Source organism: Sinocyclocheilus anshuiensis, unplaced genomic scaffold, assembly GCF_001515605.1.
Source record: "Sinocyclocheilus anshuiensis isolate Anshui unplaced genomic scaffold, SAMN03320099.WGS_v1.1 scaffold779, whole genome shotgun sequence".
NCBI classification, from domain to species: Eukaryota; Metazoa; Chordata; class Actinopteri; order Cypriniformes; family Cyprinidae; genus Sinocyclocheilus; species Sinocyclocheilus anshuiensis.
In genome coordinates, this window is record NW_015548244.1 from 136,786 (window position 1) to 151,493 (window position 14,708).

General features: G+C 36.5%; 2 pseudogenes; both read right to left on the reverse strand.

Annotated features, from left to right (window-relative positions):
- LOC107655128 (histone deacetylase 10-like) overlaps positions 1–1,956 on the reverse strand; it is a 14,244-nt pseudogene extending 12,288 nt beyond the window's left edge.
- Positions 1,957–3,390: 1,434 nt separating this feature from the next.
- On the reverse strand, positions 3,391–12,302 carry LOC107655145 (von Willebrand factor A domain-containing protein 5A-like; annotated as a pseudogene).
- Positions 12,303–14,708: the final 2,406 nt, after the last annotated feature.

Below are 14,708 nucleotides of genomic sequence, written 5' to 3' on the forward strand. Positions count from 1 at the left end.
TAAAATAGAATAGAAAGTGTTAGAGTTAGAGGGTCAAATAAAGGTGGAACAGATGTGTTTTTAGTCGTTTCGTGAAGATGTTTAAGGACTCAGCTGCTCGGATTGATTTGGGCAGGTCATTCCACGAGGAGGGAACAGTTAATGAAAAAGTCAGTGAAAGTGATTTTGTGCCTCTTTGAGATGGCACAATAATACACCGTTCAGTTGCAGAACGCAAGCTTCTAGAGGGCACATAACTCTGAAGTAATGAATTTAGGTAAATGGGTGCAGAGCCAGTGGTGGTTTTGTAGGCAAACATTAATGCCTTGAATTTAATACGAGCAGCTACTGGAAGCCAGTGCAAATTGATGAACAGAGGTGTGACATGCGTTCTTTTCGGTTCATTAAAGATTAATCTTGCAGCGGCATTTTGGATTAATTGTAGAGGTTTGATAGAAGTGGCATATATCTATATGGTGTAGACAGCATCACTGATTATTATAAGTTCTATAGTATTTTGTCGCGCCGCTCGTGTCCGGTGTAGACACGGTGTAACATTGGTTCTGCTTTGTTTCACAGAACTATTCGTTGCCTGGGTTGTGTACGTATGTGTGAGGTGGAGCTACCAAAATAGGGGTAAGACCCTTTTCATTGGCTACCAGAAATCACTTACCCCACCTTTAAATCTGCAATTATTACTCTTTGGTTACTAAAAACACATAATAACAATACTTTGTGTTAATTTAGTATCATTGAGATAATATTGTAGTTTTTTGTTTTTATTTTTGTATTTTCCATTTTCATTTTCATTTGAGTAAGTTTTAATAATTTTGTGTTTTTTGGCATTTTATTAGTTATTGTTTAATTAGTTTTTTATTAATTTCAGGTTTATTTTTAGTTATTTTAGTTAAAATATATGAAAATGAGCAATGTTGCTTTGTCAGCTAGCTGAAATAAAATAAGCTTGTTTTTCAGTTAGCATTTATTTTATTTCAAGTAACGTTTTTTTATGGTTTCAGTTTAAGTTTTTGTTAACTATAATAACCCTGTTTCTCACTAATAAAATTAATTTTTGAAACCAATAGTTATGTTTTTAGTATTGAAAATGCTCATTCCTGACATCAGATTGCAACTAGCACAAAATGCAAACCAAATATTTGTCATTTGGATTTAATTGTGTATGTCAGTTTCACATATCTTAACACATTTCAGATATCGATTTTTAAAACGAGCCGAAAATATCATGAAATGGCATTTAATTATAATAAATAACAAAATATGAAACAGAAGGTTGAAACAAATTCACAGATATGAAAAACATAAAAACTGCTGTGGTACTATAATAATATCATGTCTAAAACAATAACATAACATGAGACTTTTGTAAGAGGCGAACAGTAAGTGATGAGGTGACTTACTCTGTCCAGAGGAGTTTATAACGGCTCATCTCCTCATCAAAGATCAGTGCGCTTCCTGATGCCATTTAAACACTCTGCTCTGGATTTCAATTAAAAAATGACTGATTAATAACCAGTGTTGGGGGTAACGCATTACAAGTAACGCGAGTTACGTAATCAGATTACTTTTTTCAAGTAACTAGTAAAGTAACGCATTACTTTTTAATTTACAAGAGAATATCTGAGTTACTTTTTCAAATAAGTAACGCAAGTTACTTTTTTTCCCAATTTATTGATTGACAGCTCTGGTGTCGCCATGGTGACAGAAATCAGAAGATGTTATTGTAGTTCTAAAACAAATATGAATATGCATTAATTCATCTCACTCACAAAAAACAAAAACACAGATTCAGTATTCCTCAAAATGAATAAAAATAATGCAACTCAGAATATGACGCAAACCTGCAATAATTAAATGTTAAACAACACAAATATCCTTTATGAAACTTTCCCCAACACTGTTAATAACTGTAAATTATCATTTCAATCACTCACGCGAAAGCAGGTGAGGTCAAAGACCCTTCAAAGTGCAGTTTTGAGCAGAGCGCCTGTTGCATTACCGCCCCCTACCGGGTGATCCCGTGAACTGATACAAAATCAAATAGAAACACTCAAACAGCTCTTTACGCTAGAGTCAAAACGATTCTACACTACCTATCTTTTGGAAGAGACTTATTTTCATTTATTTAACTTATTTTGTAAAGCCTTGTGTATTACTGTTATGTTATTACTGACCATTTGCTTGTGCATGTTTCTTTGTTGTTTAAAATGTTTGTTTTTATAACTTTATATAGTAATTCTTTTAATGTCAGTCTTTTACTGATACTTGCCAAATTTCATATTCACCAAATTGAGTAAATACACGCTTAATACACTTTTCACACTCTCAGTTTTTTTTTTTTTTCAGAAATCCACTAATATATCAAACACAATGTCATTTCCACATCTCAAATTATGTGAATTTGAACAGTAATTATAATGAATGAAGACAAGGTAAAAATAGTTTTTCCAAGAGTTTTATTGCACATTATTTAATTCACACATACATCACTGTCACATGGTACCACTTACTTTTATGCTCACGGTTAGGATGATGTGGTTAGGATGGACCTAAATGACAAAGCACAATTTTCTGATGACAGAATCACAATAAATAAAAACCTTTATATTTGTTAAAAAAGAGTGACTAAAAGGTCCGGGGAAAAAAAATAAATAAATAAAAAAAAATAAAAAAAAATAAATATATATATATATATATATATAGGAATATTGGGTTCTCAAAGCAAAAGAGCAGTGGCATCTATGAAATGCTATTTTTTCAATGAAAAAAAATAAATAAATAAAATATTTCATCAGTTGACCACAATTAGATATGAATATTAAAAGGTAAGATCAGATGATTTATCAAGCTATTATTATTTTAACATTTAGATGTGTACAGCAAAAGGCCATGTGACAGAAAAGATACTGTACGGGGTTCAGAGTTTTCCTCTTGAACCATTTTTGCTTAAAATAAGTATCTACTAAACACAAACAAACAATGTACATGATAATCAAAACAAAGTTAACAAGTTTGCTGTCTTTCCTTGCCATCTACAAATAATTTTCCCAATTATATCAATTATGTTTATTTTAAAATGCTCTTAACATGCGGATTAACGCTAAATGTAGATGCAAAAAATTGTCTTGTCGCAAACCTGGTTTGAACGATCAGATATATTTGCAGCATTGTTGTTTTCTGCAGCGTTTTAGCAAAAGTATCAATGTATTTTGTCGCTCGCTGTGTTTCTGCAACTGTTGTAAAAATAACCGCGTCATCTGCAGATCATACTGGCGCTTTAGTGTCTTTCTAGAGAATCAAAGCACATGGGAACGACCCTGAGCACTCAGTGTGAACCTCTCTATGAACTTTATCTAGAAATGGTGCCTTCGTTGTCTCACGGTCTGGTTGGAACCAAGCAATCGGTCATTTGAATATGCCTGATATATATGCATTCATATATGTATGTGTGTGTGTAGTTATATGGCAGAGGATATAGAAACACTGACGTCTTCAGATTCCCAGAGTCTCTTTGGTCACCTGACATCCGAGCAGGACATTCCCCACACACACACACTGAGACAGATCACCCACTGAAACACACACACACACTCAAATCATCAGTGTGTGTCAAAGAACTGAAGATATTTGCTCAAACGTCTCTTGATGAATGCTGACTGAATGAATGTGGTCTGGAATGGAGATCTCACCTTTCTGAGAGCCGATCCATGACGCTGCCTTCATGGCCACAAACTGCCACTCCACCTGCTGCTCTATTTTACAGCCGTATAACCAGATCAGAGCCAGGAGAGTGGCCCATACTGACCCATCCACCTGTGTACAAACCATCATCCACTGCATTAGTTACTGGACACCGGACACAATCATCACTGTCTTATTATTTCATCACATCTCTCACCTGTGCTGGTTTCTGATTGGTCAGCTCATCCTCCGTCTTCCCAAACACATCAGCCAGTGTGGCGTCCAGATCCCAGCAGCCTGACGCCTTTTGGAGAGAAACCAGCTGCAGTAACGGGTCCTTCTGAGACTCAGGAGCAGCTGAACACACACACACACAAACAAGTTTTACACTGCACAGTGTTCAGTAAGTAAGCTAGTACTTTCCAAACATAACCATTGTGTACATCTTGTGTGTGTGTGTGTGTGTGTGTGTGTGTGTGTGTGTGTGTGCGTTTTTGTGACAAATGAGGACATAAATTTGTATAATGACAAAGGTATGACATAGGTATTACAAGGAGAAGGTGACTTTTCAGGACATTACCCCATGTCCCCACTTTTCAAAACGAATATAAATCACAGAATGGAGTGTATTGAAAATCTGAAATAGCACAAAGTTTCCTGTGAGGGGTAGGTTTAGGGATAGGGTTGGTGTAGGGCAATAGAATATACGGTCTGTACAGTAGAAAAACCATTACGCCTATGGGATGTCCCCACTTTTCACAAAAACAAACCTGTGTGTGTGTGTGTACCATCATTCTTGCTTTCAGAGTCCGTCTGTTCAGATGGGGAGGTCGCAGTCGCAGAACCACGGCGGAAGAAATTCTGGATCTCTGCAAATGACAACAATGATCATTAATCATGCTGCATTTGTGTTTTACATTTAGTGAGCTTTAGTGACGCTGCATATTCATTGTGTAACTTGTCATGAATCTGTTCTTCTGTCTGGGTGCAGTCACGGAAAAAAAAGAAAAGATCTCTAAAATGAAAACTATGTTTTTCTTACTCTTTTTAGAACAAAGATTAACATTAACAAAAGACAGAACATTTCCACAGATATGAACACATTATGACTGTGAATGTTTATTTGAGTTGTTACTTGTCTGCTTTTCCTTCACTATTTTAAAAACATATTTAAAAATGATATATGTAGTTTACATATGTATATGTGTGTGTGTGTGTGTGTGTGTGTGTGTGTGTGTATACAGTATCTCAAAACCTGCAGTAGTGTAAATGACCGTTCAAAATTAGTTTAAGTCTGTCTTCCTACTCGTTTTCAAACTCAAGTCATGGGAAAGGGCCTTTCAGTGATTTATTCTGTACATCTGAGTATGTCTGGTTCACTTACCTTCTGGTACCCAATTAGACATTTTTAAGAAAGCTCGCTCTGTGAACGTTCTCAGGGTCTTCTTTTTTGAGCATCGAAACGATTGTTCATCTGCAAAGCCTGTCAAAACATTCAGACATTGAGGAATAACAAAAGAGAACAAACACAAAGAAATATATATGTAAATAAGCAAAACAAGCAAGCAAACAAGAAAAGCTCTTTAAGACTTTGTTCGCTTACATGCAGAATATTGTGACGCGTGGGTTCCTAGTTCAGCTGAAGAAAAAATAACACACACAAAATTATATTACATATTATTTGTTTACAAAACTTAAATTATGACAAACAAAGTGTGTCTGAATTTCTAGTTTAATCAACTGGTAGTGTGTATCATTACATACAAGTAACATACTGTTGTTTGTCTTAACACATAGTACCATCAGACTTCCTAGAAGCAAATCTGAAAACATTTGATTTCACGTCTTAATGAGGTGAACACATCAAATAGTCAAGTGACAGTAAAAGCGATTTATACACACACAATGAGCACATTTACATGCACACTAATACGCTGACGACTTCCATCATTTTACTGAAAAAAAAAACATGGTTTACAGGTTTACATGCAAATCAATAACCCAGCAATGCAAGTGAAACACATTTACAAGACTTTATTAAAGTCCCTCTGCAGTCACTAATTGTATCCATTAAAACTCATCTTTGATAATTAAAATAACATATTTAAATGTTTATTTTTCCTGTGAAAAAAAATTCTACAATTTCTATGACTGTACCAATTGTCCTATGGCAGCACGAAATGAGAACATATTTTTTATCATTTCTTGGGTAAAAAAAAAAATAAAAAGTTGGAAGTCCGAGATATATTTCCTCCTCTCCTACTGCAAAACACTCACTGTGGCTGAATGTGCTTAAATTTGCCACAAGGACACTTTCCTGTCACATATCACACGTACACTTCAATAAGCCGATGGAATGCAGGTGAAAACAGGGTGATGAGCAAAAATCTTTATGCTTAAATAACAGATTATTGTCTGTCTTACCACAATTTGCTTGCATCAGGGCAATTACTAAAGACAAATCTGAAAAACATTTGATTTCATATCTTAATATGATACATTAAATCAGTCAAATGACAGTAAAAGTGATTTATATACACACACACACACACACACACACACAATGAGAGCACTAACCGCGTGTCGGCACTCTTCTCTGCTGCAGGGGTCCTTTCACAGTCTGTCTGCTGTCTTTATTAACAGCAATGAAGGCTGTATGAACACTGCTCACTCCTGCCTGAACACTGAGCTCCACCATCCTGCTCCTGATGCCCTCAACATCTGCAGCACCTGACCTCTCCTCCTGCTCCAGAGAACGGATCAGGGTCCGAGCCGCCAGCCGGTGGATGGACAACCTGCAGAAACATGGAGGAAATTTGTGGAATTATTATTGGCTTAGAAAAGCAAACAGCTGATTCAACTGCAACTGAAAAATAGAATATATTTTATTTAACAAAAAACTAACATTTGATACAATGTGTTGAGGATAAAAGTAATGCACTACTATATTGTGTTACATACTATAAAAATAACTCATTAAACTATTTTTGGAGAGATGATTCAACAGCTATGAGTAGGAAGGGAGCACTTTTCCATTATATCTCTCAGTAAATAAACTAAATAAATAAAGCATTACTTATTTGACACTAAGTAACTCAGATAGGGAAGCACAGATATTCTGTATAAATAAGCCAATAATTATTATTATCTTACAGCTGAAAACCACTAAATGGCTGATCTTAAAAAGCTATATTATTCAGTCTAAAAACAATGCACTAAATTGATAATCAGTTTAGGTATCAAAATATGCAGTCAAACATATGGGTAACTATTCATTTTACACATAAAAAGGTTTAAAGAATTACAACCCCAGTTCCAAAAAAGCTGGGACGTTTGGCAAAATGCCATAAAATCAAGAATATGTGATTTGTTCATTCTCTTTAATCTTTATTTAATTGTCAAAAGTACAAAGAACAGATTTCCAATGATTTCACGGGCTAACTTAATTGTATTTTGTAAATATGAACAAATTTTGATTTTGATGGCTGCAACTCACTCCAAAAAAAGTTGAGACAGAGGCATGTTTACCACAGTCATCTGGGAATTAAGGAATGCTCATTTTTAAAGTTTTGCAAGCAAAATTTTCCCCCAATCTCACATGATACAAGACTTCAGTTGCTCATCTGTAGTCATCGTTCTCTGATTCTCCTTATCATGATGGGCAGTACATTTTCAATAGGAAACAGATTTGGACTGCAGGCAGGCCAGTAAAGCGCATTCACTCTGTGACTACAAAACCACGCTGTTGTAGCACATGCAGAATGAGACCTGGTATTGTCTTGATCTAATAAGATGTCATCTTGATGGCAGTATGTGTCTGTACAATCCTAATATATGCCTCCACCTCACACATATGCAAGTCACCCATGCCGTTTGCACTGATAAACCCCCATACCATGACAGGCGTCTGCTTTTGCACTTGTCGCTGATGAAAGCCTGGATGGTCCCTTTTGTCTTTGCCACTGAAAATGTGATGTTTGTTTTCCCCAAAACAAGTTAAAATGTGGACTCATCTGACCACAGCACACATTTCCACTGTCTTTTGGACCATATGAGATGAGTTCGGATCCAGAGAACTCGTTGGTGTCTCTGCCTAGAATTGATGTATAGATTTCTCCTTGTGTAAATAGAGATTCAAGTTGCATTTCTTGAAGCAGCGGCAGACTGTGTGAAGTGACAACGGTTTTCCGTAGTACCCCCAAGCCCATGTGGCTATATTTCACACAGCAGCATGACGTTTTTCATGCAATGCCATCTGAGGGCTCAAAGGTCATGCACATTCATCTGAGGTGTCCTGCCTTGCCTTAGGCGTGCTGAGATTTCTCTGGATTCCCTCAAACTTTTCACAATATTATGCATGGTAGGTGGTGAAATACCAAAATTCTTAGCAATTTTGTACTTAGAAATGTGATTTTTGATTTTCTGACAATTCTGTCATGAAATTTGGCACAAAGTAATGAGCCATGATCCAGCTTTCCTGGCCAAGACTGAGATGTCCCTTTTACACCCAATCATAATCCCCTAACCTATTACCAATTCACCTGCTAATTGTGGACTGTTTCAAAACAGTTTAACATGGATAATCTATAATCTTTTCACTTTTGTTACTTTTCACTTTTCTGGAGTGTGTCGCAGCCATCAAAATAAAAAAAAATTATATTTACAAAATGCATTTTAGTTGGCCAGTAAAACATTGGAAATCTTTTTTTTTTGTACTTTTATCAATTAAATAAAGGTTAAAGATAATTTTTTTTTTAAATTACAGATTCTTGATTTTATTGGATTTTACAAAACATGGCAACTTTTCTGGAATTGGGGTTGTAAGTCCTCATTAAATAGAGGGGAGAGGTTGAATGGGGCATAAATTAGTAATAAATAATACTTAAACTATAAACTAATGAGTGTTCAATTATATAAAACAATATTGGTCAACTTGATTCAGATAAAATAAATCACTGATATGGTCCTATTATATTATGCTTCCATATTATTATGATATTATGGCGTGAATTTAGCCATTTGTGTTACTTGTACTAATTATAATTCTATAGTGAAAATTACTGTTGGCAACAATAGGCTTTTTTTTCTAGTTTGATCATTGAAAAGGTGTTTTAGAGGTGAGTTGGTCTGCAGCAGTGTTGCTGTCAGTGTTTCTATACCCAGCTTCCTCAGTTGGTTTGAGGCAGAAGTGGAGCTGGTTTGTTACTGGTTGATCTTTCAGACTGTATTTGACTGTCATTGTTCCCTCAGAGCCTCCTGAACTCTATGAGAGAGTGAAAAGGCAGTTTCTTATAATCTAAACAAATGAGAGACACAAGTCTCTAATTCTCATAAAAGAAACACATGTAAAATCATCTCACCTCTCCTTTCAGTTGGGCATAAATGAGTGTCCTTTGACCCTGGAAGAGCACATTGATCGGTGGAGACAGTGTGTCAACAGTAACTCCATCTGGAAGGGTCCAATCCACAAAGATATTAACCACAGCGGGCTGCAGCGCAAACCTGAGCGACTGCATCACCTGATATAGTTTGAAGAGAAAGAGAAACCATTGAGACATTTGACTAGGAAACATTTGTGCCTGTGAAATCCAGTGGAGAGCTTTACTTTGGGCTGCATGCGGTCGGTGTCTGTGATGAACTGAGCGTGACCAGATCCCTCTCTGGCCATTCCTGTGATGAGGGCGGCACTTGCACCCTCACCAATCCCGAATGAGAAACACCTGAAGACACGATAAACTGTTACTGTTAGTGATGAAGATATTAATGATGCACAGATCAAACCCAGCAGACCTTTACCTGTGAGAGTGAGCGTGACTTTTCACCAGGTCCAGCACCTCTTTAGTGTTTCCCACCTCTCCATCAGTGAAGACGAACAGCTGAAGAGAGAAAAACAACTGAGTCTTAAGCCATTTTTATACCTTTACACAAATTCCAGAATGTCGTTCAGGTGTATGCTGAGGTGTCGTACCTGTCTGGGGTGATCAGGGTGACAGCACTGACTGTAGATGTGTTTTAGAGGCTGTAAAATCTCTGTGCCGCCCATGTCTGCTTGCATTTCCTTCACTCTCTTCAGAGCCTGATCCATTGTTTTCTGATTGTACACGACACTCTGACTGCAAAGACACACAGAAACACACCTCATCTCCACTGACACATTTCAAATCTGTATATCTATGAATGAAGATCTACAGTAGTTACGGGAAGAAGGACTCAAAATCAGAGCCAAATCCATAGATATTGAAGTAGCAACCCATGGGCAGACTCTTCAACAGTAACAGCAGAGTGTCCTATAGAGACACATGGATAGAAAGTGAACATGAGAACAAAACTCCAGAATTTACCACAGCATACAAGATGCAGTATAACTATTGTATTGACTTTCCTAATGCGCATTCCTGGTTTTATTGTGCACAAACAAAATATGGTTTGTCTTTCATCTTTTATCAAAACATATTAACTTATTATGTCACCCACCAACCACTTGACTCGAGTCTGATATGAAATGTAGATGGATAAAATACAGACCCAGACTACAGTATTCTTCCTCATTAAAGTCCTGTTTTCCTCAGAAATGTCACAAAATAGAAGTAAAATTGGTTGTGAACCAAGCTTCATGATGACTTTAAATGTGTCTCATCTCAAAACATTTAAATAAATGCTGTTTTGAATCTTAAATCTTACCTTTGCACTTTCAATACGCATCTGTGCTCCTTTCCCATGATGCATCATGTCTCCCATACTGCCTGATCTGTCAATCACAAAAACAAACTCGCCTTGAGTTGCCAGTGATGACATCACTTCCTCCGGGAACTCTGGGTACAAACTTATCATGACCACTGGGTCCCTCATCAGAGAGCCTGAAATAGAGAGAAAGAGTCGGGGAAAGCTTGGTCACTCAATCCCATAATGCCAGTGAGCTGCAGGTCGTACCTGGCGGGGCAGTGGTCACTCCTGCCTCCACTATAGCAGAGGGCTGATGGGTATCCTGATAGAACACAAACAGCTCAAAGTCCTTATCAAACATGTGACCAGGACTTAGATTCACCTGCACACATAAACAACACATGCATAAAACTGCTCTGCTCACACATCCAGATAAACACATGAAGCATTGGCGTGGCAAGTCGGCCCCGGGCCCATAAGCAAAAACATTTGTACGGGCCCCCAAACGTTATAGGTTAATGTGGGCTCCAACACTCCTTATGTTGTCTTTTCTGAGGTAAATAACATTACATGACTATTCACAAGCTGTTTTATTGACGGTATAAATTATTTGTAGCAGCCACCTAATAATCGCAATAAGCATGTTTTGATTTTAATATAACACAAATCGTAGCCTTCAAGTTCTGTCAATTTTATCACGAAATACAAACAATAAATGTGTTTTTCCACTCTTTAATGTGGCGTGAGATAACTTATTTGCCCGAGTTCAAGCGGCATATGAATCAATCATCTTTTCCTCTTTTCTACAGCAAGAAATAAACATGAATGTATATCAGAAGACATGTTTAAAAACATCATAACAACTTAATAAAAACGAATGCCTCATGTAATCGATCAATCAGTGTTTCGAAAATCGTCAATAATAGTTATTACAGTCGTAACATAACATTTACCTCAGAAACGCCAAAATATAACTTTGCCAACATTGTTTTATTATTTTCATAAATCAGTCAGTTAACCGCCACAGACTTTTTTTTTAGTAGGTTATCTTTATTCACGCAATATAACACAACTTTAATCTCATAATTGTGACTTTTTTCTAAAAATATTATGGCACTAAACGCTGCCATATTTACTCAATTTGGCTACTTAATGCAAACACACTCTTGGCACAGCAGCCCAAAACGCAAAAAGTGGAAAAAACAAAAAACTACTCACATTTTAGTTGTAATTAATTTTCATTTCATTTAATTCTCTGGGGCTTTCTTTCGGCAAATTCATCCACAATGTCCTTGTTGTTTTTTAAGGCTTCGTGTATACTCAATGGAAAGAATTTCTACTTACAATGGTGTTTTGATAAAAGAGAATTAATATGTAAGAAAGAGAATTAAAACTGTCCAGGTGTCGCTGAAGCTAGATGTGATACAGTCTTTCCAACTAGCTAGATACCAACCTCACACAGGTTTTTTTTTTTTTTTTAATTATTCACTTTTATTTTATTTGACCGTGGCAATGCAGCACTTGTGCATAGTTTTAGAAAATGCGCGCAGTTCTGCAGTCCTTCGGGAATTTGCCGCTGGCTCTTCTGTAGACGGTGTTACGTGCGGTATAATTCATTTTAGTTATATTAAATGGGCAATCTTTGGTCTGATTAATCTATCAGTTGTTCCAAAGCAAAAGTTATACGGCATATTTATTGTGGCCACTAATTAAGAATACGTTCGCTCGTTTTAATTAAAAGGTCCCCCTCGGCGGGCCCCCAATCAGCCCGGGCCCATATGCACGTGCATACCCTGCATACCCAGACGCTACACCCCTGACATGAAGACACACAGTACCGTAGCCTGAGTGTGATCAGAGTGGAGGAACACTAGAGGATCCAGAGAGCAGTTGGACTCTAGTTTGGAGATGGGCTTTGGAGAGCTGACATGGACACTGAGAGTCAGCGTGTAGGGTCACATACTGCAGAGTGGAGGAGACTGTGGCTACATGATCCTGAACCCGAACCAGCACTGAGATGCTCTTCAGAGGCACTGAGTCACACAAACACAACATCACAAATACAGCAGAGCAGCATCACATATACTCCTCACATACAGCTCTCTGAGAGATAAATCTTGGCTTTAATAAAATAAATAACTGAATAGGAGAACAGGGTGTGTGACAAAATGTGTTGAAAAATAATGTTCTTATCCTCTGAGAAAAAAATTAATTCTGTTAAATACTGAGATTTAAAACCATCGCGACCAACTTCCCCAAGTCAACAACACCTCAGCTCTCCTACGTATTATAAACGTTTTAAGGAAACAGGTAACAGCAAACAGGTGAATTCGTACCTGACTCGTTTTTCTCAGTTACAAGACCGCAGATCTCCATTTTGACGCCCGTTAGACGAAATTACGATTTTTCTTCAAATAGAAAGTGAAACTCAAACACCGAAACTACTGCCTTTATATCTGCCTTAAATATTCACAGATCGACTCGTTAAAATTAAATGATTAAGTCTGTTTCTTTACGTTTCTAATGCGGTCAAAGTCGCTGAATCACTAAAGGCCAATAGTAGATAGTGAAGTCATGCCTCATGAATATTAATTGCGTTGTGTCCGTGGTTCCAAACAACCAATAGCTCCAGAAATGAAACCCATTCATTTTAGTGCTTGTCAAGCACACTCGCCAGAAAGTTGAGGAAATTACGGCAGTTTTTGGCATTTTAACGCATTAGTTTACCTCTCGGAAATCTGGCCAGTAGCCTAGTTGTATTTTATTAAACGCGTTATAGTTAATGATGTTTAGTTTTAGATGATAGGCAATTATGCAGTTAGATAACGCGAGAAACACCTTAATAGCGATCATAACCAGATGCTAGTTGTCATATTTTTAAGTTTTTAGTCTTTTTGCAATCTTTCTCTCCCTGTAGGAAGTTGAATGAGTTTCAGTGAAGACTGCCCATTAAAGGAATACAAGAAAGAGTTTACCTGAACGCTGTTGGTTGCCTTGTGTTTTTTTAATTTTTTTAATTGGGTTAAATTCTGTATTTGCTGGCCTTTTTTTAACATTCACTTATATTGTCTTCTTACATAAATGTCCTAAAATAATACTGGGATGTGAGTAATTAATCTTTTTAAATTCAACATTTAAAAAAAAAAAAAAAAAAAAAACAATAGTTTACCTCTCGAAAATCTGGCCAGTAGTTGTATTTTATGAAACGCGTTATAGTTAATGTTTAGTTTTAGATAATAGGCAGTTATGCTATATTTGCAGTTAGATAACGTGAGAAACACCTTAATAGCGATCATAACCAGATGCTAGTTGTCATATTTTTAAGTTTTTAATCTTTCTGCATTCTTTCTCTCCCTGTAGGAAGTTGAATGAGTTTCAGTGAAGACTGCCCATTAAAGGAATACAAGAAAGAGTTTACCTGAACGCTGTTGGTTGCCTTGTGTTTTTTTAATTTTTTTAATTGGGTTAAATTCTGTATTTGCTGGCCTTTTTTTAACATTCACTTATATTGTCTTCTTACATAAATGTCCTAAAATAATACTGGGATGTGAGTAATTAATCTTTTTAAATTCAACATTTAAAAAAAAGCTAAACTTATAAACATTGAGTGTTTGATAATGTCTAAATATACAATGCAAAACATAAAATAAATAAATAAATAAGCTATTATGACCGGTAAAACCCTTTACAGCAACTAGAGTAGAGCTAAATATATGTAGGCTATATTTATTATATATTTATATTTGTTATATATTTATATTACTATAACAGCCATACGGGCATCTAGTGGTTAAACCATGGCATTACATTGGAATATTATTTTTCTGGCCACCAAACGCCTCTAATTTGCCTCTTTGCACTGGAATTTAAAAACATTTTCTCCATTTTAACCCTAAATACTACGCTAATTGTAATATAAATAATAAGCATATTAGAAAAAATATTAATGCTGTCTCTTCATCTAAAATGAGGTCAGCGTAGTTATCAATACTAAATCCATGCACATGATGTGTTAATAATCACTAGAAATTGCTGCAAATATAGTGAAACTGCTGTCTATCCTACTTAAACACATTCAAACATATTGACAGCTTCTAGTTGTTTGGAAGTATTGAGAGCTCCATGAACCACGTGACCGCGTGGCGGCGAGATCAAAGCGTGTCGCAACCACTGATCTATAATAGAGAATTATTATGTATAGATCAGTGGTCGCAACTCTGTTTCTCAACGGCTCTGTTTGGAACTAAGAGGCTTGTTTGAGATGCGCCTGCCTGAAATGTAGGCATGACAAAGCGATATCATCCTCTTTTGGAAGGCCAAACAAAGTAGTTTCGCTTTCACAACGAAACACAGCGCCTTCACGACAT